We start from the raw sequence: 27,195 nt of genomic DNA, 5'->3' as shown, positions 1-27,195 counted from the left end.
CTGAAGATATCAGTAGTCCCTCTGATCGCCTGTTACAGTCATCTGCCAATAATAAAAAATATTTTAAATATTTTAAAAAAAAAGTAAGGATACAATTTATAAAATAGCTATAGACATTTTAAGTTATGTAGCCATCTATCATTATAATAATTATTTACTGAAATAATCTAACAGTAAACGTCAGAGCAGGAACTAGTAGACCATGATGTTCTACCCTCTGTTCATTTGGCATCCCAAATATTTGAATAATAATCCACCAAATAATATTTTCTGGCCAAAATTATATTAAAAAACCTACTCTGTCAATGGAAAAATAGGGTGTTTACATATTGGGTATAGCTGAAAGACTCTTGTTTATAAACAGATATAACTTCATAATCCATAAAAGTGCCAAAGCCAGATTTCCTCAATACTTCTCAGCCTTGCAGTGTGCCCAAACACTGTTACTATCCATGTTTGGCATTGCCACAAGGAATAACCCACATAAACATTTACGGTGTGTGTGTTTCCTGGAGCCTAAGCCGGGCACTATGTGTTGGGGAGTAAAATGGCAGATTTGTAATATTTACTCCCCAACATCCACTTCATGCTAATTTCCAGAGACTGACTTTGGGATCAAAATAGTCATTTAGACTAAAGAATAATACGGTAAATGCAATTTATTGACTATATGTTGTGGTATCACTATTTGTTTTAAAGGGAACCAATCATCAAGATTTTCGTGTATAAGGTGCAGCCAGTGCAGTACTGGTGCTATCATGCACGTTGTGTACATACCATCAGGGGGCAGCTCGGGTGTTTAGTCAGTGAAATACAACTTTATAAAGTTTGAAATTTCGTGCACTTTTGATTGACGTGTGCACCTCTGCAGATAATGTCCGGGCGGGTTATGCAGGAGTTCCCCGCCCCCCCGCGCTGCCTGTTCCTCCCTCCCTCCCTCTGGCTGTATGTAAATATCTAATCTTCAGAAACATGGCGCCGGAGCGGGCCTCTGCGCATAGCGCTTATCTCCGGCGCCATGTTTCTGAAGCCCCCGCATTACACAACTTGGTGTCTGAGAGGGCGGCGCCACAGCGATGTCACACCGGCTGGTGTGTTGGCCCGGTGTCCTGGGGCGGCACGATACAGGAGCAGCAGGTAATCGCGTCCTCCGATCAGCTGTTCTGCAGTCCTGTTGTGATCGCACTCGCTCCTGCGGTAACAACGGGATCTGAAGGAGCGAGGGCGCATGCGCCGCCCTCTAACACCAAGCTGTGTGATGCGGGCTTCAGAAACATGGCGCCGGAGATAAGCGCTGTGCCCAGAGGCCCACTCCGGCGCCATGTTTCTGAAGATTAGATATTTACATACAGCCAGAGGGAGGGAGGGAGGAACAGGCGGCGCGGGGGGGCGGGGAACACGTGCATAACCCGCCCGGACATCAGGAGAGAGGGAGGAACAGGCTGGTAGGGGGGCGGGGAACTCCTGCATAACCCGCCCGGACATTAACAGAGAGGTGCACACGTCAATCAAAAAGTGCACGAAATTTCAAACTTTATAAAGATGAATTTCACTGCCTAAACACCCGAGCTGCCCCCTGATGGTATGTACACACTGTGCATGATAGTGCCAGCACTGCACTGGCTGCAGCTTATACACGAAAATCCTGATGATTGGTTCCCTTTAAGAGAATCCAAATATAATGTTTGAAGCGCGTTTCAGACTTTTGAACAGGAAAGTAATCAATCTTAAATTACAACTAAGATAAAGTACAATGTGTCACAATAATAATCGCAGAAACACTGGGATCAGATGAAGCATTACAAAGGTGTTATCATGTAAAGATGTCAGATTGGAGAAATGGGGCCCGGATAGGAGCAGAAAACTGGCTGCAGTGGAAAGCGATGAAATAAGAGTGACTTTGGTACTAACTACCATAGAGAAAACTGTGACTATAGACAATAACACATCTACTAAAATGATCGCCCTCCACCCCGACAGCCTCCACCATCAATGATTTAGTAACTAGAGGTGAAACACCTGGAGTAATTAGAGTATGTGGCTCTCGGCAATCTAAACTACTGTAGGGGCCAATAATTTTTTTCAGATGAGTTTCTTGAAGAAATATTAGACATTTATAGAGAACTTTTTAACGTAGTTCAGTAAAGCGGAGTTGTACTCATTTAAGATGGACCGTTAGAGCTACTATGAGTTTTGGTGAGAAAAGTAGAGGAAGTATTAGTGCTCCCTATTTCACTAGTGATTGTGCAGTTATCTGAATTCCTTAGGATTGGAAACAATAGAATTCATGACGATCCTGTAGATGTGAGTAAATGTATTTTAGATCCATCAACCACGCACAGCTTAGCAATTTATCATGGCGTAGGTGTCATGTTCTTTCTGCAGTTTATCACAATCATCTTTGAAGGAGACAACTGATTGGAGAGAACTGTGGTCTATCCCCACAAAACAGGACCTGGAGTTCATTTTTAAAGGGAATCTGTCACCAGGATTTGCAATGTAAGGTGAGGACAGCATGCTACAAGAGTTAAAATAAAAAAAGGCTATTATTTACTCATACTAAAGTGTTTATTGCTCTGTGATTCACACTGGTGTGACTCCTCTGCAGGTGCAGAGCAGATTGGCACAGCTCATGCTGTGACTGACACCTCACAGTCATTGCACAATCTCTACTGAGAGCTTGGTGTGGGCAGGGACAGCTCCCAGCTCTGCTACACTCAATTCTGAGATAAAGTCCAAATGGCTGCACACAGAAATATAAGATAAACGTGGTTACTTTGAGAATCCATTTGCAGGGCCGGCCTTAGCCTGAATGGCGCCCTGTGCAAAACTGCCCTTTAGTGCCCCCCCTACTGATTTTTTTACCCAGTTTCTCAGGAAACAAACGAGGACAGGAGGCCAATTTTTTATATCCTAATAAAATTGATCTCTTCAAATGTACAATAAACTCCAAATTTGTGCTGGAGAATCTGCACCTCAAATCCTCCACGTTTGATATCATTCTTTTAGAGGTCTTCCGATTTCAATCATTTATGCTGTATCCTTGGATATTACATCATGGATGGAACATGCGGATCTCACCTATGGGGCGCACATGTATCTGCAGAATGAGGCGCTGCTGCTCTTCGTAGAGAGATTATATAAATTCCTATACACTTAGAGCGGTGCAGGTCGTGGCCCCATTGGTGGGATCAGCATCTACTATACAAATCCTGAGGATAAACGTACAGGATGATGCCAGACAATGCACGATGGAGCCGGCGGCCGATGCGTGTACTCTGGACCAAAAAGTCCAAAATACAAATGTTAAAGGGGTGTGAGGAAAGAGTTAACCTTTTTCACTGACTTAGAAAATAATAGAAATTCATTCTCCCTGGCAAGACCGAACCAGACTTATTTGCGTAATAAACTGTGAGACCAACCTCAAGGACGCAGAATGTTTTGACTTAGAGACAACTGAAAAACATCTTGTTATTGGAGTATAAGTCATTATATTAATTTCTCTTTCTGGGAATATGTAATTCACGCCTTTAATGAATATGTATGCTGCATAGTTCCGCCCTAATCAACTTTGTATAACTTTGTAATGTAAACAATATCAATACACTTTCTATTCGGAGCCGCACATCTCCAGTCTTATGTGTATAACGGCGTTTGCTTGTTTTCATTAAGACGGAGTAGCAGAGGGGGGGTCACCGGTACCCTCTCTGCATTCGGACATCGCTGGCAACAGCTGTGACCGTTAGGTCAACCTAACATTATCTGGCGCCCGAAAAGCAGGGACCCGTGTTTGTAATCCCAGGACGCAGTGAACTGTCTTGCCAAGCCGAGGAGGAGGTGACCAGACGTGGGGACCAGAAACACCTGGCCAGGTAAGAGTTGAACCTTATTCTTCTCTTTATGCTCCCCACATCTGATCTCCCCTCTCCTCAACGCGCAAGAGGTACACTGTGAGTAGATACTGGGTTATTGGCGGGTTTCTACTGAACTCTGAGAGAGCCTTGCCAGCTGATGTTTTCTGTGCCTTGTTTGGTTGTTTGTTTGTTTCTCTGTGTTTCTCTGCCTCTCCGTGTGTCGCGTGTCTGCTCTCCTGCGCTTTACTTCTGTGCTGTTGTCCTTGTTGGTTGTCATAGATCCCATACATCAGTGAGTGTTGAAAGGGAATAGTGTACCTGCTATGTCCAATGGATGTGATATTCACTGCCCTAGTGTTAGTGGGAATAGCCCTGTTTGCCATTGCTATCGGATATAGAGTGTATCTCTGGTACAAGAAGGGCAACCCAGCACCATTCAACATTCTCAGCCCCCTCTGAAGTTAGGACACCACCTTTCAGTAGGAATACAGATCAAGAATCAGTCTTTGGGTACTTCCAGGAAAGGTGGTTCTAGACCTCACCTTATGTGGTTATACAAAAGGAGTTAGTCTCTGAGTATCTCCAGGATAGGTAGGTTTAGTCCAAAGGACGTTCAAGGGTCTAAAAGCTGAAGAAGATAGAAGAAGAAGAATGGGGCAAGGAATATCAAAAGACAGAAGAGCTGGATGCACCCTGCAACATCTCATTACGTGTTATCATGGCAAAAGAACAGCCAGTCAGTCCAAGGAAGTTTTTAAGACATTTGGATTGAAGGGGAAGGATCAATTGGACCCCAACAAATGGGACACAATAACAGCTACTAGAGCAGGAGTGATAGCAGATAAATCATGGACTGAACTAGTCAGAACTTTTCTGACATGGCAAAAACAGCCCACGATCAAGGTTGGATATATCATGAAGAATCAGACACATGGGAAGAAACTGGGAAGAAGGCTAATAAGGATCAACAGCAGCCTCCTCTGTACCTGTCAGCTACTCCTGGAACAGCTTCAAAAATAGCAGGATCCCCGGGATGGACCTGCACAAACTGTGGCCAACAAAATCCGGACTGGAGTGAAACATGCCTAGCCTGTGGAGCCCCACAGCACAAGCTACAAGCCAGATAACTAGTGCCTCTCTATCCCGTGGTGGAAAGAAGAGTCCTGATAAGACCACCTGTTAATCCACAAAACCCAGATGCTCCCAGAGATGCAGTTCCTCGTACGTATGATGACTACGTACCCTGGACTCCAGCCGAGCAGATGGCTTTCCTGCAAAATGCTCCAGACCCGACTAGAAACCCAGTCAGTTTTTCACGTTACCTGAACCAAATACAGGCCTCCTACTTGGTTGGACATGGAAGGTTTGTGTAGAGTTAAAATGTCTCCCGAACTGTATGCCAAACTCACTGCCCACCTGACAGGACATGTTCCGGACAATACCCGTAATGTGGAATCGGGCCAAGATTTCATGATAAGACTCAATCTCTTCTGCGCCCAGGAGCAAAGAACTAAGGGCACAATGGGACCAGTGCATCAAGGTCCTGTGGAGAATGTCAGCTCATTTTACTACAGATTGATGCAGTCATTCGCAGATGAAGGGCTGGACTTACAAGCGGGTGCAATACGTCGCCTGATGGTAAGATCCTTCATGGATGGAATACTTGCACCTCTGGCAGAAAGATTGAAAGCATGCTCCCCAGAATGGAGAAACATGGAAGACATAGATCTTCTAGTCAACAAAGCAAGTGGCTTAGAAACCGACGCAAAGGATAAAAGGAGCAACAAGAAAGTTGTCATAGCAGCAGTGGACGGTCAGCCAGAAGGTACAAGAAGGAAGGCACCGACCTGCTACTATTGTGGGAGTCAGAGGACATGTGATCAGAGACTGTAGAAAGAAGAAGAGGGACACTCAAAACCAACCCGAGAGTCAGGAGGAGAAGACTGCCTGACTTGCGGCAGCACGGGATAGGGATGCCAGAGGTCCATTTATACACGTCCCCCTTCACATTGGCAACAAGGAAATAAGAGCTTTGGTGGACTCAGGAGCCTCACGCTCCTGAACCCCAGGAACCTAGTGCCTGAAGGATCCATCTCATCTGAAGCTACTGTAGTATCCGGATTTGATGGACAAGCCCAGATAATCCCAATAACACATCCACTGAAGGTGAAACTGGGACCACACATGTTCGTGTCTAAATTCTTAGTGTCCCCCCTGGGTGGAGATGCCCTAGTGGGAGATCTACTATCAAGACTACAAGCTCAGATTGTCTACAATGAAGATGGATCTGCTATCCTGCAAATTCCAGAAGATATCCCAGAAGAAGTCCTGTGCACTCTCCATATAATAGAAGATCAACCAGAATCTGAAGTTACACATGAAGTAAACACGGACCCAATACTTCTACAAGTCCCTGCAAAACTTTGGTCCACATCAAAAACTGACCTCGGCACACTTCCCGTGCCCCCCCGTAAAAGTTTCAGTCAAGCTTGGAATTACACCACCGCAGCTGAGACAATACCCTCTTAATGTTCAACAGGAAGCTGCCCTGGATTACCAAATAAAAGAATTGCTGAAGTCGGGAGCCCTCAGAATTACTAAGTCTCCTTACAACACTCCGCTGTTTCCTGTTAAGAAGAGACAAGTAAAAAAAGGTGACCCAGTCACGTATCGGATGGTACACGATCTGAGGGCAGTGAACTCAATACTGGAGCCCCTCACCCCTGTTGTACCAAATCCACATACGCTGCTCACACAGGTGCCGGCTACATCCACCCATTACACAGTCATAGACCCTGCTAATGCTTTTTTCTCAGTACCACTGGACCCAGCATGTCAAGATTTCTTTGCATTCACGCACAAGCAAAATCAATATACATAGACGCGCCTGCCTCAAGGTATGCAACATTCTCCTACGCTATATACTCAGGCAATGAGCAATGTACTTCAAGGCTGGGAGCCCCCTGAACACTGTGTCCTTCTTCAGTACGTGGATGATTTACTACTGTGTTGCCCTAGTGAAGAAAAATGTAAAACGGCTTCAATAAGTCTTCTTACCTTTCTGGCAGAAGTAGGATGCAAAGCGAGCAGAGATAAATTGCAATTCTGCAAAACAAGGGTCACTTTCCTGGGCCATTGCCTTTCTGCGGGACAAAAACACCTCAGCCCGGACAGACAAGAAGTTATCAGGAAAGCAAGCATTCCTAGGAATCTCAAGCAGCTCAGAGGATTTTTAGGACTAATATCTTTCTGCAGACAGTGGATTCCCAATGCATCACTACTCATGCAACCGCTGTATGATTGCACAAAGAATGTTCCTTTTTCCCTTACAGAAGAAGCTCGACAAAACTTTCAAAAGCTCAAGGAACTAGTGATTGATGCACCTGCTCTGGCACTACCAAACTATGATCTCACCTTTAATCTGTTCGTAGCAGAGCTTCAAGGATTTGCCGTAGGAGTACTCACCCAGAAGACGGACAAACATCACACAATCGGGTACTACTCCTCTCAACTTGACAACGTCACTAAAGCAGCACCAACCTGTGTCCGTGCTGTTACAGCAGTTTCAAACATACTGCAGAAAGCATTTGAAATCTCACTTGATTTCCCGACTACCATCCTTACCAGCCATTACATCTATGCTGTTCTCAATCAAGTGCAGCTGAAACACCTCTCCATGGCAAGACAAGTCAGACTCCAGTGCACGCTGTTGCTACCCCCAAACATCTCATTTGCTCGAGTTACAAGTCTAAACCTTGCTGATCTGCTGATCTTTACAAGTTTAGAAGGGGGGGACAGAAGAGAGGACAGAAGAGAGTGACAAACGTACCAGCGCACAATTTGATCATGATTGTCAGGAACTCATTGAACATGAGGCAAAGCCCCTGCACAATATTCAGGCAACACCGCTTACAAATTCAGACTTTGAACTTTTTGTGGATGGTAGCAGATACGCTGATGAAGCAGGCAAGTTCCACACCGGATTTGCAGTAGTGACTCTATATGCAGTCTTAGCCAAGCAACCGCTACCTCCACGCATATCTGCTCAAGAAGCAGAACTTCTTGCTCTCATCTGGGCAATTGAGTTTCTGGAAGAACGAACAGCGAACATCTACACGGACTCAGCCTATGCACACGGCATTGTGCACGATTTTGGCACTATCTGGCAGACAAGAGGATTCCTCACAGCAACAGGAAATCCCATCAGGCATGGAGCCTCAGTGAAGAAACTAATGGAAGTAGCCTTGATACCAAAACAGCTAGCAATCATAAAGGTTGCTGCCCACACCAAGGCTCAAACACCCGAGGCAAGGGGAAATCGCTTGGCCGATCAAACAGCAAAACAAGCCGCCTTACTCCCTTTGAAGGAGACGGAAACAGTGTCAACGACGGAGGAAGAAATGCAGAACCTCTTTGAGACACAAGAAAACGCCTCTGAGGAAGAAAAGGCCGGATGGCGGGCCAAGGGGGGCAGAAAAGGTGGAGGGGATTTGGCGCCTAAACGGACTTCCCGTCCTGCCACGCAGTTGGTTCCCTGCCATTTTCCAAGTACTCCACTGTCCCACACACGGTAGCACAAACTCAATCATGAACCAGATGCAACCTTATTGGGTAGCCCCCGGCTTCAGACAATACGCCTCCCAGAGAATAAAAGCTTGTCACATCTGTCAACAACACAATCCAGGCCAGCTAACTAAAACCCCGCAAAGACACATGCCAAAGACGTTTGCCCCATTTCAAAGAGTACAAATAGACTATATACAGTTGCCAAAACATGGCATCTACGAGTTTGTACTTGTCTGTGTAGACCTCTTCTCAGGATGGCCAGAGGCCTATCCTGTAAGCTCAGCCATGGCCCGAATTACAGCAAAGAAATTGGCCTGTGAGCTGGTGCCTCGGTTTGGACTCCCTGAAGTCATAGAGTCAGACCGAGGTACTCATTTCACTGGACAAGTTTTCCAGAACACCTGTGCCCTGTTAGGCATTCAGTCAGCCTTACACACGCCTTACCACCCACAGTCATCAGGGAAAGTGGAAAGGTTAAATGGAACTCTAAAGCTCAAACTAGCCAAGGCAGTGGAGGAGACTGGTAGACCATGGACAGAATGTCTCCCCATAGCTCTTTACTCTATAAGGACTACCCCGCAGGGAAAGCACAGGCTCTCACCCTTTGAAATACTCTTTGGTAGTGCACCCAGATTAGGATGCTACTTCCCACAGGAGTTACACCTGCAATGTGATAGCCTAACGTCTTATGTTGTTTCCCTGCAGAAGAGACTAACTGAAACCCACCAAAGGGTCTACTCTTCTCTACCTGATCCTGATGCCGTTCCAGGAACCCACTCCCTAAAGCCTGGTGACCGGGTTTACCTAAAGAAGCACGCGAGAAAGACCCTTGAGCCACGATTCGAAGGGCCTTTGACTGTCCAGCTGACCACTCCAACCTCCGTCAAACTTGAGGGGAGATCGACATGAGTCCATGCCAGCCACTGCAAGAAGGCCTAATACTGCTGATAAGTATTTCTATGTGTACTCCCTTTTTGGGGCCTTCTACACCACGGCAGAATTCATTTGAGACCCATCATGAAGTGTTAGCTGAAAAACTTGAGATCACAGACTGCTGGATATGTACACACGCACCTGTGACAGCCTCTTCCATGCCATACTTAGCCACACCAGTCCCAATAAACGAAGTGTTTCAATGGGGAGGCTGTTACAACAGACTATCAGTCAATGACACCAAGTGTTACTCTGTTTACTAGTTGCTTATGTAGTGTTCAAGTTGCTAATGGCTTTGTTTTCCCGCTGCTTGAAGCAATGTAGATACAATGATTATTCAGCACCTGTATGAAATCACTAATATGCCTTTTTTCTCTTCTCTACTCTTTCCTCTAGAAATCACCTTGGCGTATCATGATGAGACTCCTATCGAGAGGCATGCAGGCAGTCCTGGGTGACGGATGTGAGACGACACTCCCTGAGCAAACCCGCGGCTCAGAAAGTATCTGGAGGCTAGCCTGCTTTCTCTATAGTCCACAGCTTCTCGATGGCCCCCTGTCCATCAATCACGCCAATAGGGGGGATTGTGAGGAAAGAGTTAACCTTTTTCACTGACTTAGAAAATAATAGAAATTCATTCTCCCTGGCAAGACCGAACCAGACTTATTTGCGTAATAAACTGTGAGACCAACCTCAAGGACGCAGAATGTTTTGACTTAGAGACGACTGAAAAACATCTTGTTATTGGAGTATAAGTCATTATATTAATTTCTCTTGCTGGGAATATGTAATTCACGCCTTTAATGAATATGTATGCTGCATAGTTACGCCCTAGTCAACTTTGTATAACTTTGTAATGTAAACAATATCAATACACTTTCTATTCGGAGCCGCACATCTCCAGTCTTATGTGTATAACGGCGTTTGCTTGTTTTCATTGAGACGGAGTAGCAGAGGGGGGGGGTCGCCGGTACCCTCTCTGCATTCGGACATCGCTGGCAACAGCTGTGACCGTTAGGTCAACCTAACAGGGGAATGTACGACATTAGAAAAAAATCTCTGCTTTCTATGTAATATAGAGTCCTCAGGTTATATGTGTCACTGCCTCTCAGCTCCAATGACCTGAACAGACTGAGGTGCAGTACCACATACACACCATGGGGCCATGAGGACGGGGGTCACTGTGTATGTGTCACTGCCTCTCAGCTCCACTGACCTGAACAGACTGAGGTGCAGAACCACATACACACCATGAGGGAGGGGCACTGTGTATGTAAGAACTCTGGCATATATACTGTAATCCCTTTATTAACCAGTTTGTGCTCCTACCAGCTGGCAATGCTGCAAATAATTTTGTTGGAAAATTTGTAAGATAAATCCACGCCAAATCATGTGATATTCTGCAGAATTTCATAATACACAGCTGCTGCAGAACCTCATTATACACATTTCAGCTGTTGCAGAATCTCATAATACATCTCAGCTGCTGCAAAACCCCATAATACCCACCTCAGCTTCTGCAGAACCCAATAATACACATCTCAGCTGCTGCAGATCCTCATAATACACCTCAGCTGCTGCAGAACCCCATAATACAGCTCAGCTGCTGCAGAACTGCATAATACACCTCAGCTGCTGCAGAACCCCATAATACACATCTCAGCTGCTGCAGAACCCCACAATACACATCTCAGCTGCTGCAGATCCTCATAATACACCTCAGCTGCTGGCGATACATTACATTGATAGAATGGCCTTCATACCTACACTAAACCATTCCATGTGATGTGCAGACGGCAGTGACGCCATGTTACATATGAGACTCCAATGTTATTTTGCTACAAGATAAGTTCTCTGACAGCTGATTCCTCCTGCACGACCTCCGGGTGGAAGGAATCAGACACTAGCTCCATTATTGCAGTCGTGTAGATTTTACTCTGATGCTGCCACGTTTCAGATAAAACACATTTAATATCCTGCTGGGGACGATGCAACCAGGATGACGAGCCCAGGAGGCCGGTCCCCGGTGGCTTCTCCCTGCTCTGCTGCCCTGGACTGACCGGTGTCTCCCCTGTGTGACATTCTGCACATTAGCCACATCCCCAAAGTATATAATATACGGCTAGGATTTCTCTTTGCCAATCTGAGTGGTCATGTGATCGCTCACCAGTGATTTGCATACTCAGGGTCATCTGCTGAATGACGTCTCCTCCTGCTTCTCTCATTGTTATAATTTTCAATTTGAGAGAAGCAGGAGAAGACGTCATTTGGCAGATGACCACACATTGTAAATCGCATGTGAGCGATCAGATAACTACCACTCGAATCAGCAAGTGAAATCCTAACAGAGCACATATTACACACCTTTAGGATATGGCAGGTCAATATTCAGAATTTCATTACATTACATTACACGTGACAGGTACAGGGCAAATGTAGTGTGTATGTATATATATATATATATATATATATATATATATATATATATATTAAATATAGAAATATATGTATGTGTGTATTACCCCGTACATATGCTCTGCACCCACTCTGGCCACAGCTGCAGGGCCCACTGGCATCACGTCACAGGCTCCCCCTGATGTCATTGCACCTAACCGGGGCCCACAGCTGCAGAGCTAAGGGCGAAACAGGGAGCCAGTGGCCATCTGATCCTCAATGGTGTTCAACCATGCATCCAAGGAAATAGCAATGGCCCCCATCAGCCACAGGCCCAGTCATTTTGCCACTGCATAAATTACAACATATACATGGCACACACATAGATACTATATAAAAGATAGATGGATGCAGGGTCGGACTGGGGTGTCTGGGGTCCACAGGAGTTATATCTAAGGGCCACACTACAACTATATCAAAATACCTGCAGGAGACCCCACACAGCCTCCTACGCGCAGCAGGAGACCCCACACAGCCTCCTACACGTAGTAGGAGCCCCCACACAGCCTCCTACGTGCAGTAGGAGCCCACACACAGCCTCCTACGCGCAGCAGGAACCCACACACAGCTTCCTACGCGCAGCAGGAACCCACACACAGCCTCCTACGCGCAGCAGGAGCCCCCACACAGCCTCCTACGTGCAGCAGGAGCCCCCACACAGCCTCCTACGCGCAGCAGGAACCCACCACACAGCCTCCTACGCGCAGCAGGAGCCCCCCACACAGCCTACTACGCGCAGCAGGAGCCCCCCACACAACCTCCTACACGTAGTAGGAGCCCCCACACAGCCTCCTACGTGCAGTAGGAACCCCCACACAGCCTCCTACGTGCAGCAGGAACCCACACACAGCCTCCTACGCGCAGCAGGAACCCACACACAGCTTCCTACGTGCAGCAGGAACCCACACACAGCCTCCTACGCGCAGCAGGAGCCCCCACACAGCCTCCTACGCGCAGCAGGAGCCCCCACACAGCCTCCTACGCGCAGCAGGAGCCCCCCACACAGCCTCCTACGCGCAGCAGGAGCCCCCCACACAGCCTCCTACGCGCAGCAGGAGCCCCCCACACAGCCTCCTACGCGCAGCAGGAGCCCCCCCACACAGCCTCCTACGCGCAGCAGGAGCCCCCCACACAGCCTCCTACGCGCAGCAGGAGCCCCCCACACAGCCTCCTACGCGCAGCAGGAGCCCCCCACACAGCCTCCTACGCGCAGCAGGAGCCCCCCACACAGCCTCCTACGCGCAGCAGGAGCCCCCCACACAGCCTCCTACGCGCAGCAGGAGCCCCCCACACAGCCTCCTACGCGCAGCAGGAGCCCCCCACACAGCCTCCTACGCGCAGCAGGAGCCCCCCACACAGCCTCTTACGCGCAGCAGGAGCCCCCCCACACAGCCTCCTACGCGCAGCAGGAGCCTCCTACGCGCAGCAGGAGCCCCCCACACAGCCTCCTACGCGCAGCAGGAGCCCCCCACACAGCCTCCTACACGCAGCAGGAGCCCCCCACACAGCCTCCTACACGCAGCAGGAGCCCCCCACACAGCCTCCTATGCGCAGCAGGAGCCCCCCCCCCACACAGCCTCCTACGCGCAGCAGGAGCCCCCACACAGCCTCCTACACGCAGCAGGAGCCCCCACACAGCCTCCTACACGCAGCAGGAGCCCCCACACAGCCTCCTACGCGCAGCAGGAGCCCCCAAACAACAGTAAAAATGTAGTGCTGGGACCGCAGGAGACAGGAAATTTACGACTTCTTACCTCTCTGCGGCGCCCCCCCGAAGCATGGCCGTCGGCGCCCTGTGTGACCGCACATGCCTAAACCCGGCCATGTCCATTTGCTCACAAAATGCAGCAGCAAAAGCCTGGTGATAGATGCCCTTTAATAGACTAGAGGAGACTCAGACCAGGGTTTTGGATTCTGTTAAACAGGACATCAAGCAATGGGCAACAGAGTGAATGACCTAGAGTCTGACACAGATTCTTTATATCTAATAATAGAGGACCAATATCTTATTATATCTGAACATACCACTCAGATCTCAGACATTCTAACATTTATAGATGACATAGAGAACAGTCACAGATGAAACCATCTCCGTATTTGTAGCCTGTCTGAAGAAATCACTTCCCATATGCTAGAGAAAACCATTAATACTTTATCCTAGGATTTACTTGGGAGGAAATATGACTGTCTTATTGAAATGGATATAATTCACAGAGCTCTTGGTCCCAAATCCACCTTGGACTCAAGACAATGTGATATTGTGTGTTGCATTCATTTTTACAAGGAGAAGTAAACTATTTGCAAGCTGCAAGATCTAAAAAGAATATACAACTGGAAGGCTGTGACATTGTTATCCTCCCAGATCTGACCAGGAGCAGACTTTAACTTCATAGAGCCTTACGACAACTCATTCAGTTACTTTGAGACCAAGGGATCTCCTAACACTGGATGTTCTCATTTCAACTTTTTGCAAAAAATGGATGGCCACTCCACAGGATTCAAGAATTTGGGGCACATCCCAACAATCTTATCAGCCTTTGACTTGCCTCAGATCCATCTGCCAGAATGGCCGACACTTTGTACTCTACCTCCTTTGATCCCACATGCTTATTGGAAGACAGAACAGTCATCAAAATTGCAACGTTATCCCTCAGTGATGGACATCTTAGAGACACAAGGTCTTCTCCAGGATGACTGATCTGTATTTATTACCATCACTAGATTTATAATTGATGCCTATAAATGGTGGGCGCTAGTTTGGTTTGAGTATTTGTATCAGGAAATATTTGGTACTTTTTTCTTACATCTAATTTATCATTGTCACTTACTTTTCCCACTTGTATTATCTTTTCTTGTATCTGTTTTCTCTTTCGTCTTGATTCTCTCTATATTGTTGGGTATACTATACATATTTTGAATATTTGAGTAATACGGGTCTCTTGCAGAGGCTATCCCTGTCTTGGCTTCCTCAACCCCACTTAGGTATTGGGATCTGTTCATAAGGTCCAGTTTTCTCCTGCTAGGAGTTAATAGTTTAGTGTGGCCTATGGCAGTTGTCTCTTCCAATTTCGCATTTCTCCCCAGGGTGGTCATATCTATATCCTATCTTAGTTTTTCTCCCTCCCTTTCTCTAATTGTTTACTATGGCTAAGTTAATATTTACATTTTTTATTATAAATAGTTCTATAAAAAAGTCAGATATATTATTATCTACATAAAAAAGGGTCTCAATAGTGATGCTTCAGGAAACATACTTTAAGGCCTCTTTAGTTCTTAAGTATTCAAATAGATACTACAATGTCTGGTCCCTTTCTACTTACCCAGATAATATAATGAAGGGTGTTTCTATTGCTTTCCACAAATCCCTTCCCCTCTAGATTTTGGAGTCTCGAGTTCATCCGGATAGTAGATACATTTTCCTTAGAGTGTATATTGCTAATATTTATTTCCTCAGCACAGAACAAAGACCATTTGAAGTCAAAGTTTTGCAGTAACTGGCTAAGTTCACTGGGGGTTCTATGTATAGAAGAGGGAGGAGCTCTGCCTCTAGCTCCTCCCTCAGCCTCTAGCTCCTCCTTCTGCCTCTAGCTCCTCCCTCCTCCTGTCCTCATAGAAACTCATCAGTAACAACCGCCATCTCTTATCTCAGTAATGAGAAAGTCTTCGCTGAATACAGATTTTACCTTAGGATTGAGAATTTTAACTAATCAGTTCTGTCAGACAAAGAAGCCAATTTGTCTGATAAGATATATGACAGAATTGCTTATTTTCATGTGTACTATTTAGTTATAATATAAAAATTTAAATCATGGTTACGCTTTAAACACCCTGGCTCCATTTCATGGGGCGTGGAAACAGGAACTCAATAGATCATTTTCTTCTGCCGAGTGGGATGAGATCTTTACCCGTACTCATAAGATCTCCGTATCTTGTCATATCCACGAGACGAACTATAAGATCTTGTCCAGGTGGTATAAGACCCCTGAGCGCATTCATCACATGTTCCCTGGTAAATCTGATATGTGTTGGAGATATGACTCAGCTGTGGGTAATATGACCAATATTTGGTGGGACTGTCAAGGTATTAACCAACTTTGGGACTCAATCTTTGACCTCTTTAATAAACTCTTTGGTACAACACTACAGAAGTCTCCAAAAGCAGCGTTACTGTCGGTATTTCCACTGTCAATTTCAGCCATCAAGAAAGGTCTCTTCTGAATATTTTTGACAGCAATGAGGCAAGTCATCCCTAGACACTGGAGATCATCCTCTCCCCCTCTAAGCTGGATTGGGTTGCATCTGTGGACTTTTTAATACAGATGTAAGATTTCAGATGACTGTCTCTGTTCTGTGTTTGATAAATAGGAGGACATGGTTACCCCCAGGGCTGTGGAGTCGGTAAGCCAAACCTTCGACTCCGACTCCGACTCCTCAAATTCTCTTGCACCGACTCCGACTCCGGCTCCGACTCCGACTCCGGCTCCGACTCCGACTCCTACATATATTGCTTATAGTTAGGTGAAAAATTTATTGTAGTACATGAATATGTGTATGTGAACATCAGACATTTAATAATTTTTATGATACAATAATCAAGATATTTGGATAGAACATAAAATATATTTATTGGAATACAACTTTAGAACACAAAAAACTGTAATAAATTGTAAATATGTAATACACTATGTAATATACAGTAGATTACATATATATCTTGTGTGTGTGTATATACACTGTATATATATATATATATTATATATATTACATATTTACAATTTATTAGTTTTTTTGTGTTCTAAAGTTGTATTCCAATAAATATTTTATGTTCTATCCAAATATCTTGATTATTGTATCATAAAAACAATTAAATGTCTGATGTTCACATTATACTACAATAAATTTTTCACTTAAATATAAGCATTATACTAAATGTTATTATTTAGTAAAATATTCAGCACATTCTGCATTGCACTCCTGTCCCCAATTTATTATATATTTTAGGAGTCGGAGTCGGTGCATTTTATACCGACTCCGACTCCGACTCCGACTCCACCAAAATGAGCTCCGACTCCGACTCCGACTCCACGACTCCGACTCCGACTCCACAGCCCTGGTTACCCCGGTCTTTCTTTAAGGCCCTGTCACACACAGAGAGAAATCTGCGGAAGATCTGTGGTTGCAGTGAAATTGTGGACAATCAGTGCCAGGTTTGTGGCTGTGTACAAATGGAACAATATGTCCATGATTTCACTGCAACCACAGATCTGCAAAAAAATTAATCTGTGTGTGTGACGGGGCCTTTAGCTCTCCTGACTTTGGAACTTGGTTAACCAATCCATGTTACGTCTAGTAATGTAAGGCTTTTTGTACTTGAATTGGTGCTTTTCTTCTCCTATTGTGTTTCCTAATGTGTTTTCCTATTTTATGTTTTATGGTTTGTGTTCTTCTTAGTCTGTAACTGCCCGGAAAGTAGGAAAGTTCACTGATCATGGAATGGTGTTTCATCATGAAAGGGAAGTTTCACAAGAAAGACTGGACTTTTGTAAAAACCCGATCAGCACATTCAGAAGCACAGAAGGGAAAGAAGGAAGATTCATCAATAAGATACGAACAATCTAGGAAATCAACAGCATCACTCCGCGTTCTCTTTGGGGTCTACCATACAGATTCCATTTTTCTTCCCATGATTTTCTAAGTTATCTGAACATTCTACGTACGCTGTCATTTGTATGTGTAGTGTATTTTTGTTACACTTTCATGAGGATAGTGATCTGGGCAACGAAGGGTCAACATCTACTTTCGGGGGATAAGGTGGATCCTGCCTGTAGGATCTGGCTGAAACAGATCTCCAAGAAAAGGGCATCCAATGCCCAAAATTATGGGGACATTATTGGGTGGAGGAGCATATGGTGGACTAGCAGCAGAATGGTGACCATTTGATATGGCCGGACTACAACCCTGATAAAGCAGCCACAGCCGGTGACTCTCTGAAGTCTGAAGAATCTGTGACTTCTCTGCATTTAGTGGTCATTACTCACCTGGGCGGTTATCTGTAGGAATCTCCTCTTTACTCCACTCATCACCCCTCACATATGTCTCTGTAGTATTAATATGGGTCAGATCTTCCCCCTGAAACAAATATTGTAAAAGTCACAGACAGATGGAGAAGTCACATCTATGATCAGCTCTAATCCTGCCATCTCCACCGCTCTCATTACACAAGTATAAAACATATAATACTGGAGGATAAAACAAGACTGAGCACAAGACCTTCACAGCCGTCTACACATCATAGGGAGATTTCATGTCAACCTCTCTCCATCTACCTGATGATCCTGAGGAACATCGGGATCTTCTTGTTTACAGTCCTGTGGAAGAAGAGGACGGGGACATCTCTCTGGTGTTGTCCTCTTACTGGATAGAACTGGAGGAGACACATACAGGGACTGAATTCATTCCTTACATACAGATAATTATAGGCCGTGTGTATTTAGTCCTGTCTGTTACCTGGTGATGTGAGGGGCTGGGGAACCTCCATCATGACGTCCTTGTACAGATCTTTGTGTCCTTCTAAATACTCCCACTCCTCCATGGAGAAATAGACGGTGACGTCCTGACACCTTATAGGAACCTGACACATACAATGATACCGTCATCCCCCGATCCCTTCATAGCGTTAATGTATAATGTCCCAGCATTCCCAGCAGTGTCACCTCTCCAGTCAGCAGCTCAATCATCTTGTAGGTGAGTTCTAGGATCTTCTGGTCATTGATGTCCTCATGTATCGGGGGGTGAGGTGGAGGCCCCGTGATTGGGCTCAGAGGTCTTCCCCATCCCTCAGACACAGGGGCCTGACAGCGCTCACTAGAGGTCTTCTTCACTACTGTGTAATCCTGGTTATGGAGAGACACAGTAAAAAATCTCACTCCAGACATTTCCAGAGTCCTCACCTCTCCAGTTCTGTCCATCTGTTATTCCCATAGATAAGAATGATGTAATGTGAAGTCATCAGAATCTCTCACCTCTCCAGTAAGCCGGAAGAGGATCTCTAGGGTGAGGTGTAATATCCTCTCCGCCATCTTGTCCCTGTCCATATCCATCCTTCACGGGGCAATCAGGAGAATTCTCTTCTATAGAAGATCTCCACTGAGAGGATCCGATATTGTAGGGACCTGAATGGGGAGAAGATGACGATGTAACATCAGAAAGAATCCGCTGTAATAATACAATTACTGGAGAGAATAAGGGGAAACATAGAATGAGAACATTCTGGGGGAACATTATACTGGGTGGGGATAGAAATCGCCTGTATCTATCAGAGGAAAAGGAACACAAACCTCACAATTCATAGAAATCAGAGACAGAAAAACCCCAAGAAAGTCTCAGAGCTGAAGGGGTTAATGCCCCCTGCCCCAGTAAGGCTGCTTTCACACCTCCGGTTTTTGCTATGCGGCACAATCCGGCACTTTGCAGGAAAATCGCAACCGTTTTTTTTTGCTGCCGGTTGCGATTTTCCTGCATAGACTTTAATTAGTGCCGCATTGTGCCGCATGGCCTTGCGTTCCGTCCGTTTTTTGCCGCATGCGGCAGATTTAGCCGATGCGGCGGCCGGATGGAACGTTGCCTGGCACGTTTTTTCGTGCGGCAAAAAAACCCGCATCGCGCCGCATTCGGCCGATGCGGCGCATTTTTCAATGCATGCCTATGGCGGCCGGATGCGGCGCGATGCGGCAATAACCGCATCCGGCCGCCGCATGCGGTTTTTGCCCCTGCGCATGCTCAGTAGCATGCCGCAAGCGGCAAAAACCGGACTGGCCGCAAAGGAAAAACTTATGCAAAGGATGCGGTGTTTTCACCGCATCCGTTGCATAGCTTGCACAGCCGGATTGAGCCGCACAGCTCAAGCCGGATGTGTGAAAGTAGCCTAATGGGGAATCTCCACATACCTCCTCCTGCAGAGCCGCACACTAGATATATGGCTGCTCTGTGCTTCCAGGACCTGTGATGATGTCACATGGAGGGGAGGAGTCAGGGTCACATGATCAGCTCCTCAGTGTCTGGTAGGGGCTCAGTATCCGGCTCCCGCACAGATCGTATAGAGTAACATTCTCTAAATATCTTGCATTTGGTAACAGTAAAGGCCGAGGATCGCCAGTGCGTTTCCAGCAATTGTTACTCTATCTCAGAGCATCCATGTAATAAGATCACATACACTAGTGCCTTGCAAAAGTATTCAGCCCCCTTGATTTTTTCAACTTTTTCCCACATTTCAGGCTTTAAACATAAAGATAAAAATTTTAATGTTATGGTGAAGAATCAACAACAAGTGGGACACAATTGTGAAGTTGAACAAAATTTATTGCTTATTTTAAACTTTTTTAAAAAAATAAATAACTGAAAATTGGGGTGTGCAATATTATTCAACCCCTTTAAGTTAATACTTTGTAGCGCCCCCTTTTGCTGTGATTACAGCTGCAGTCGCTTGGGATATGTGTATCAGTTTTGCACATCGAGAGACTGAACTTCTTGCCCATTCTTCCTTTGCAAACAGCTTGAGCTGAGTGAGGTTGGATGGAGAGTGTTTGTGAACAGCAGTTTTCAGCTCTTTCCACAGATTCTCGATTGGATTCAGGTCTGGACTTTGACTTGGCCATTCTAACACCTGGATACGGTTATTTGTGAACCATTCCATTGTAGATTTTGCTTTATATTTGGGATCATTGTCTCGTTGGAAGACAAATCTCCGTCCCAGTCTCAGGTCTTTTGCAAACTCCAACAGGTTTTCTTCAAGAATGGTCCTGTATTTGGCCCCATCCATCTTCCCATCAATTTTAACCATCTTCTCTGTCCCTGCTGAAGAACAGCAGGCCCAAACCATGATGTTGCCACCACCATGTTTGACCTTGGGGATGGTGTGCTCAGGGTGATGAGCTGTGTTGCTTTTACGCCAAACATATCGTTTGGCATTGTGCTCAAAATGTTCGATTTTGGTTTCATCTGACCAGAGCACCTTCTTCCACATGTTTGGTGTCTCCCAGGTGGCTTATGGCAAACATTAAACGACACTTTTATGGATATCTTTGAGAAATGGCTTTCTCCTTGCCACTCTTCCATAAAGGCCAGATTTGTGCAGTGTACGACTGATTGTTGTCCTATGGACAGACTCTCCCACCTCAGCTGTAGATCTCTGCAGTTCATCCAGAGTGATCATGGGCCTCTTGGCTGCATCTCTGATCAGTCTTCTCCTTGTCTGAGATGAAAGTTTGGATGGACGGCCGGGTCTTGGTAGATTTGCAGTGGTATGACACTCCTTCCATTTCAATATGATCGCTTATTGAATGTTCTCAGTGAGAGGAACAAAATTATAATCTTGTGGTACCTTTTAATGGCTAACTAAAATAAAATAAAGTGATGTTACAAAGCAAACTTTCCAGACATCTCAGGTCCCTTCATCAGGCATGTTATGACAAAATATCTGAAGAAACACACTAATATGATCGCTTGCACAGTGCTTCTTGGCATATTTAAGTTTTGGAACTTTTTTTGCAACCAAATCCGGTTTTAAACTTCTCCACAACAGTATCACGGACCTGCCTGTTGTGTTCCTTGGTCTTCATGATGCTATCTGCGCTTTAAACAGAACACTGAGACTATCACAGAGCAGGTGCATTTATACGGAGACTTGATCACACAGAGGCTTATATTTATCATCATTTGTCATTTAGGACAACATTGGATCATTCAGAGATCCTCAATGAACTTCTGGAGTGAGTTTGCTGCACTGAAAGTAAAGGGATGAATAATATTGCATGCCCCAAATTGCAGTTTTTTACAAAAGTTTAAAATAAGCAATAAATATCGTTCACCTTCACAACTGTGTCCCACTTGTTGTTGATTCTTCACCATAAAATTATTTTTTTTTATCTTTATGTTTGAAGCCTGAAATATGGTAAAAGGTTGAAAAATTCAAAGGGGCTGAATACTTTCGCAAGGCACTGTAACATATGGAAGACTAGGCAGTGAACAGTGAGACTCTGGCAAGTCCTAATTAATTCCAACCCACCTGCCGCACAACATCACAGAGGGGAATGGAAAGAGGAAAGAGAATGTTGTCAGAAATTATCAAAGAAAAATACAATAGGAAATAGTTCTCTAAATTTTCAGAAATTATACATTAATGTTCAACATATTGGCCGTAACAGACACTCATATCAGCAGACTCATTATACATGACAATATTCGTCTAAGCATATCAGATATAACGCATAGATATCACACTGCATAACGAGTATTGGTGTATATGTAACACCCTGGGTCGAGGGGTTTTCACCCGACTCGTCGCAGGGTTGTGGGTGCAGATCCTCTGTGTCGTCACGGGCTGGCCTGGCCCGATTTCGTGACCCCGAGGTGTACAGGAGGGAGGGAAGGCGGTTCCCTAGAGGAAGGATGGAGGATGAGGGTGGTGGTGACGGTGAGGAAAGTCTTTTTAGATCGTGACGCCACCTGTGGGTCAGGGCCAGAGATGGGCTGACGCTGCGGGTGCTGATCTCCAGGGCTGATGGTGAAGGCCACAGCTGGGATGGTGTCGCTCCCCACAGGCGGAGCGGGGTTACCCTGGGGAGGAAGACTGAGGACAGATGGGGGGGTGGTACTCCCCATTGGCGCTGCAGTGCTGGGCGCCGGCGCCAGTAAAGGAGAGGCAGAGACAGGGGCCGCGGTTCCAGGTCTTTTACTCACTGGTAGTTCAGGTGCTGCTCCAGAGTACCAGTCTCTGCCACGATGGGCTCCAGACAATCACGGATAGTTGGCGGTCACCGCTGATGCCCGTGGAAATCTTTCTAGTGAAGTGTCCCCTGTTTGCTATCTGGAACCCGGGCCGAACCACCAGCAACAAGCTACAGGTCCAGGGGCGTACATAGAAATCATGGGGCCCCATAGCAAAAGTCTGAATGGGGCCCCCCCACCGATAAAAAAAACAAACAAAATATTATAATAATAATCATTATACATGTTACTGGGGGCTGGCATGCATTACTGGGGGCGGCATATAGTCAGAAATAACACATACTACTACATAGTGTTACTGAACAACACCCACCATATAAAGGTTTGCAATATATTATTACATTGCAAAATAATGCCGCCACACCATGACCAAATATCACCACATAGAGTCTGAATATAACCACCGTCCTGTTACTGATCAAAGGCCACTGCACCAAGACCAGTGGGTTCACTATGTGAACGTGGCCTAAAATAGCGATGTCCTTCTTCGTGCCCCTCACTACACACAATATAAATTTTCACATCTGTCTCCCCCATTTAATGGTAAGGATTATGACTCTTTATAGCCTGAGGATCTATACTAAAATGCTGCAAAGTACAGGGATAATACACACACACACACTGATGGCACAGCACAGGGGCAACACACACACAGTATTGGTGTGTCGCCCTGGGCAAGCCAGGGGACACAGGTCACAACACCACTACACCCCACACTCCAGGTAGGCACACCTGCTAACCAGAAATCCTTGTTGCCTCCCTCCAGGAGTCTGTGATGCACACCAGGGGGTGGGCCAGGCGGTTGGCTCCGCCCACCAAGGAGCTCACAACTCTGGAGGCAGGAAGTAACCAGGCAGAAAGCTCAGGGAGGAGCAGGAGTCGAGTCAGGGACATGAAGGAGTGAACAGCAGATTAGCCCAGGCAGGGCTTGAGTAAAGGAGCAGAGTAGCCCAGGCAGGGGCTAGAGGAAACAACCAGAAGTGAAAGTGAAGGAAAGGAAAGTGGAAAAGGAGGAAAGCAAGAAGTGGTGACAGAGCAGAGAGAAGGAGAAGCCTGAGAGCCCAGCTGTGTGTAGGGCTAGAACAGCAAGGTCAGCGACGGCGGTGACTGTCCGGAGGGGGACCGTTTGGAAGTTCCTGGAAGGACCCCGTTGGCTGTGTGCCCGGTGGTCTGGAGCAGTGTTCCGAAGGACAGTCAGCACCAGGGCAGGGGCCTCTCGGACCCCGGCAAGGCTAGGAGTCGCCCAATTTGCCGAATCCGTCAGTGAAGGGGACGCAGATCCCCCAGCAACAAAGTCCCGATTGACGGCAACAGCCCGACCATTACCGGGGAGACACCACCACCGCCAAGGCACCAGTTTCCCCAGGGCCAGCGCCTGCGGGCAAAGTGTAGAGCTCCTCCGGCCCAGATTGCAGTCGGGGAGCGGGTAACCGGAGGGAATCCACCGCTACCATCAGTCAAACAGGTTCAAGGAAGAGAGACGTCACCGTCACCTACCGGGAGTGCAGGTGCAACCGTCTGTGGGACCGTCCTACCAGCCGTTGGTTTACCGTACAAACTGTGTCCGTGTCTCAGGCTGAGTGAGTACCACAGTGCCGCAAGGCATAGCGCTGCCCCCGCGTCCCTGCGCCCTCCAGGCCCTACACTTCACATCTCTTCACCGGGTCCCGGGATCACCAACCCCTACCCACGGAGGGGCAACACAACACCTGGCTGCTCCGCATCACCATCCCCGGGACCCCCACACTGAGCAGCGGTGGTACAATCACCACAACCGTGGGTGGCGTCACGAACTATAACAATCCCCACACCCAACCAACAATCCCCTTTCACTCACGGGTGAGGAGTGCCGCTCGAGAAACCCCCGGGATCCGGCCCACGGCTCGAGCCACCACTGAGCAGCCGGACCCGAGCAGAAGGGGTGAGCGCGGTGTGCTGACACCCTCCTCCCCGCCCGCGACAACTTGGCGTCACGAACAGGATCTTACCGCTCTGCCGTCTGGTAGAGGTGCGCCTTGTTACCGCCGGAGGTATCCGGCAGAAAAATTTCAGAAGCCGCCATCTTTGGCGCGAAAAGTTCCCGCTCGAGCGTCTTCTCGAGCAGTAGAGGCGCGAAGGCCAAAACTCCGCCCTGAGAGAGGAGGGGCCAGAAAGAGCTAAGGGGGACGCGATGGCGGCTGGCCGCATGTAGCCGCGGCTGTACAGGCAGAGACGCCAGGACTCTGCAGACTGACTGGGTTCCTGGAAAACACAACTGCCGAGATGTCCGCCCCACTTAGTTCTGCAGAGACTACCGAGCCGGTGTCTGGAACCGCAGCATGGTTGAGAGCCCGGGCGGCGGGGATCTGCCGTCGCTACCAGAGTCAGATCGGCGGGCTGATGGAGCAGTGGGCCGCGGAGGTGGAGGCCCTAGTTGCTGTGGCGCGAGTGTATGGAGTGGAGGCCGTGATGGAGGAGCTGGAAAATGACCCACGCCCCTGTGTCCCCGAGGGACCGGTCGCTGCGGCTGAGGGACCCGGTCTACCCCTGGCTCCTGTGTTACCTCCGTCCTGCTCGCTCGCGCGCTGCACCGCACCTGGCCCGTCGGGTGTGCCTCCCTATGTGACGGCAGCGGGGGCAGAAGATAGCGACTCCGGGCCTGACACCGATCCTGTGTCAGAGGAAGAGGAGGGAGTCGTTGCCCTGTCTGGCATGGAGGCCACTTATGTTCCCCGAGCCGGGGGCAATGGGTATCGAGCGGCCCTTCCACGCCGTGCTTGCTACGCACTGGAGGGGCTGGTGCCCGTGTCCTTCCACCCCGAACCGGGTGAAGAGGACGAAGACATCGAGTAGGGCAGCGGATGCCCGTTGCACCGTCCCCGTTGGGACCACCATTGTTTGAAAAAGTTTGAAAGTTCTGCAATGATAATGAAAATGATTACCCGAGAAGTCACCTGATTTATTTTGTTGATTTGCAACCGGCTGGAGCCGGCACCGTTGTCCCCGTGGGGACCGTTTAAAGTTTAAAAATGCATGGGAACTAGCCATGGACAAGCCCGTGAACTCTGCAGGGCAACCACAAACGTTAGTGGCTTGTAAATATGTTGGGTACCGTTACCGTTTCCGCAATGCCGCCTCCGGAGAGGCAGGTTGGAGGGAGGGCCCTGAGCAGAGCAGGCCAGGGCCCAGCCACCAAAGGGACCGGTGGCTACCCTCTGGAGGGAAGGACAGATCCCGCTCGGGTACCGTGTGCTGGACTGTGGGTCAAGGGGTGCTGCCTGGGTTTTAGGGGCAGCATCAGGGCCAGGTTGCTTGGGTGGGAGAGAGCGGAAACCGTGACCGTACACCGGTGAAACGTTAAAAGTAAAATGTGCCTCCCGTCTTGGGAAGAGTTGATTGAAAATGCTTATGTTTTGTTTAACCCTGTTATCCCCTTTTTACAGAAAAATAAAACCGGTGTAGGATGGCAGCCCGCGGACGGTCTGCATTTTGCTAAGGGGGAATGTGTCGCCCTGGGCAAGCCAGGGGACACAGATAACAACACCACTACACCCCACACTCCAGGTAGGCACACCTGCTAACCAGAAATCCTTGTTGCCTCCCTCCAGGAGTCTGTGATGCACACCAGGGGGTGGGCCAGGTGGTTGGCTCCGCCCACCAAGGAGCTCACAACTCTGGAGGCAGGAAGTAACCAGGCAGAAAGCTCAGGGAGGAGCAGGAGTCGAGTCAGGGACATGAAGGAGTGAACAGCAGATTAGCCCAGGCAGGGCTTGAGTAAAGGAGCAGAGTAGCCCAGGCAGGGGCTAGAGGAAACAACCAGAAGTGAAAGTGAAGGAAAGGAAAGTGGAAAAGGAGGAAATCAAGAAGTGGTGACAGAGCAGAGAGAAGGAGAAGCCTGATAGCCCAGCTGTGTGTAGGGCTAGAACAGCAAGGTCAGCAACGGCGGTGACTGTCCGGAGGGGGACCGTTTGGAAGTTCCTGGAAGGACCCCGTTGGCTGTGTGCCCGGTGGTCTGGAGCAGTGTTCCGAAGGACAGTCAGCACCAGGGCAGGGGCCTCTCGGACCCCGGCAAGGCTAGGAGTCGCCCAATTTGCCGAATCCGTCAGTGAAGGGGACGCAGATCCCCCAGCAACAAAGTCCCGATTGACGGCAACAGCCCGACCATTACCGGGGAGACACCGCCACCGCCAAGGCACCAGTTTCCCCAGGGCCAGCGCCTGCGGGCAAAGTGTAGAGCTCCTCCGGCCCAGATTGCAGTCGGGGAGCGGGTAACCGGAGGGAATCCACCGCTACCATCAGTCAAACAGGTGCAAGGAAGAGAGACGTCACCGTCACCTACCGGGAGTGCAGGTGCAACCGTCTGTGGGACCGTCCTACCAGCCGTTGGTTTACCGTACAAACTGTGTCCGTGTCTCAGGCTGAGTGAGTACCACAGTGCCGCAAGGCATAGCGCTGCCCCCGCGTCCCTGCGCCCTCCAGGCCCTACACTTCACATCTCTTCACCGGGCCCCGGGATCACCAACCCCTACCCACGGAGGGGCAACACAACACCTGGCTGCTCCCATCACCATCCCCGGGACCCCCACACTGAGCAGCGGTGGTGCCATCACCACAACCGTGGGTG

The 27,195-nt window shown here is 47.8% G+C and overlaps 1 pseudogene; it reads right to left on the bottom strand.

The window, feature by feature from the left end:
• Positions 1 to 18,973, bottom strand: part of LOC142312970 (uncharacterized) — a 187,202-nt pseudogene extending 168,229 nt beyond the window's left edge.
• Positions 18,974 to 27,195: the final 8,222 nt, after the last annotated feature.

Source organism: Anomaloglossus baeobatrachus, chromosome 5 (genome assembly GCF_048569485.1).
Source record: "Anomaloglossus baeobatrachus isolate aAnoBae1 chromosome 5, aAnoBae1.hap1, whole genome shotgun sequence".
In the NCBI taxonomy this organism is placed as follows: domain Eukaryota; kingdom Metazoa; phylum Chordata; class Amphibia; order Anura; family Aromobatidae; genus Anomaloglossus; species Anomaloglossus baeobatrachus.
Note: the sequence above shows the minus strand (reverse complement) of the source record. Positions and strands in the feature narration are given on the sequence as shown.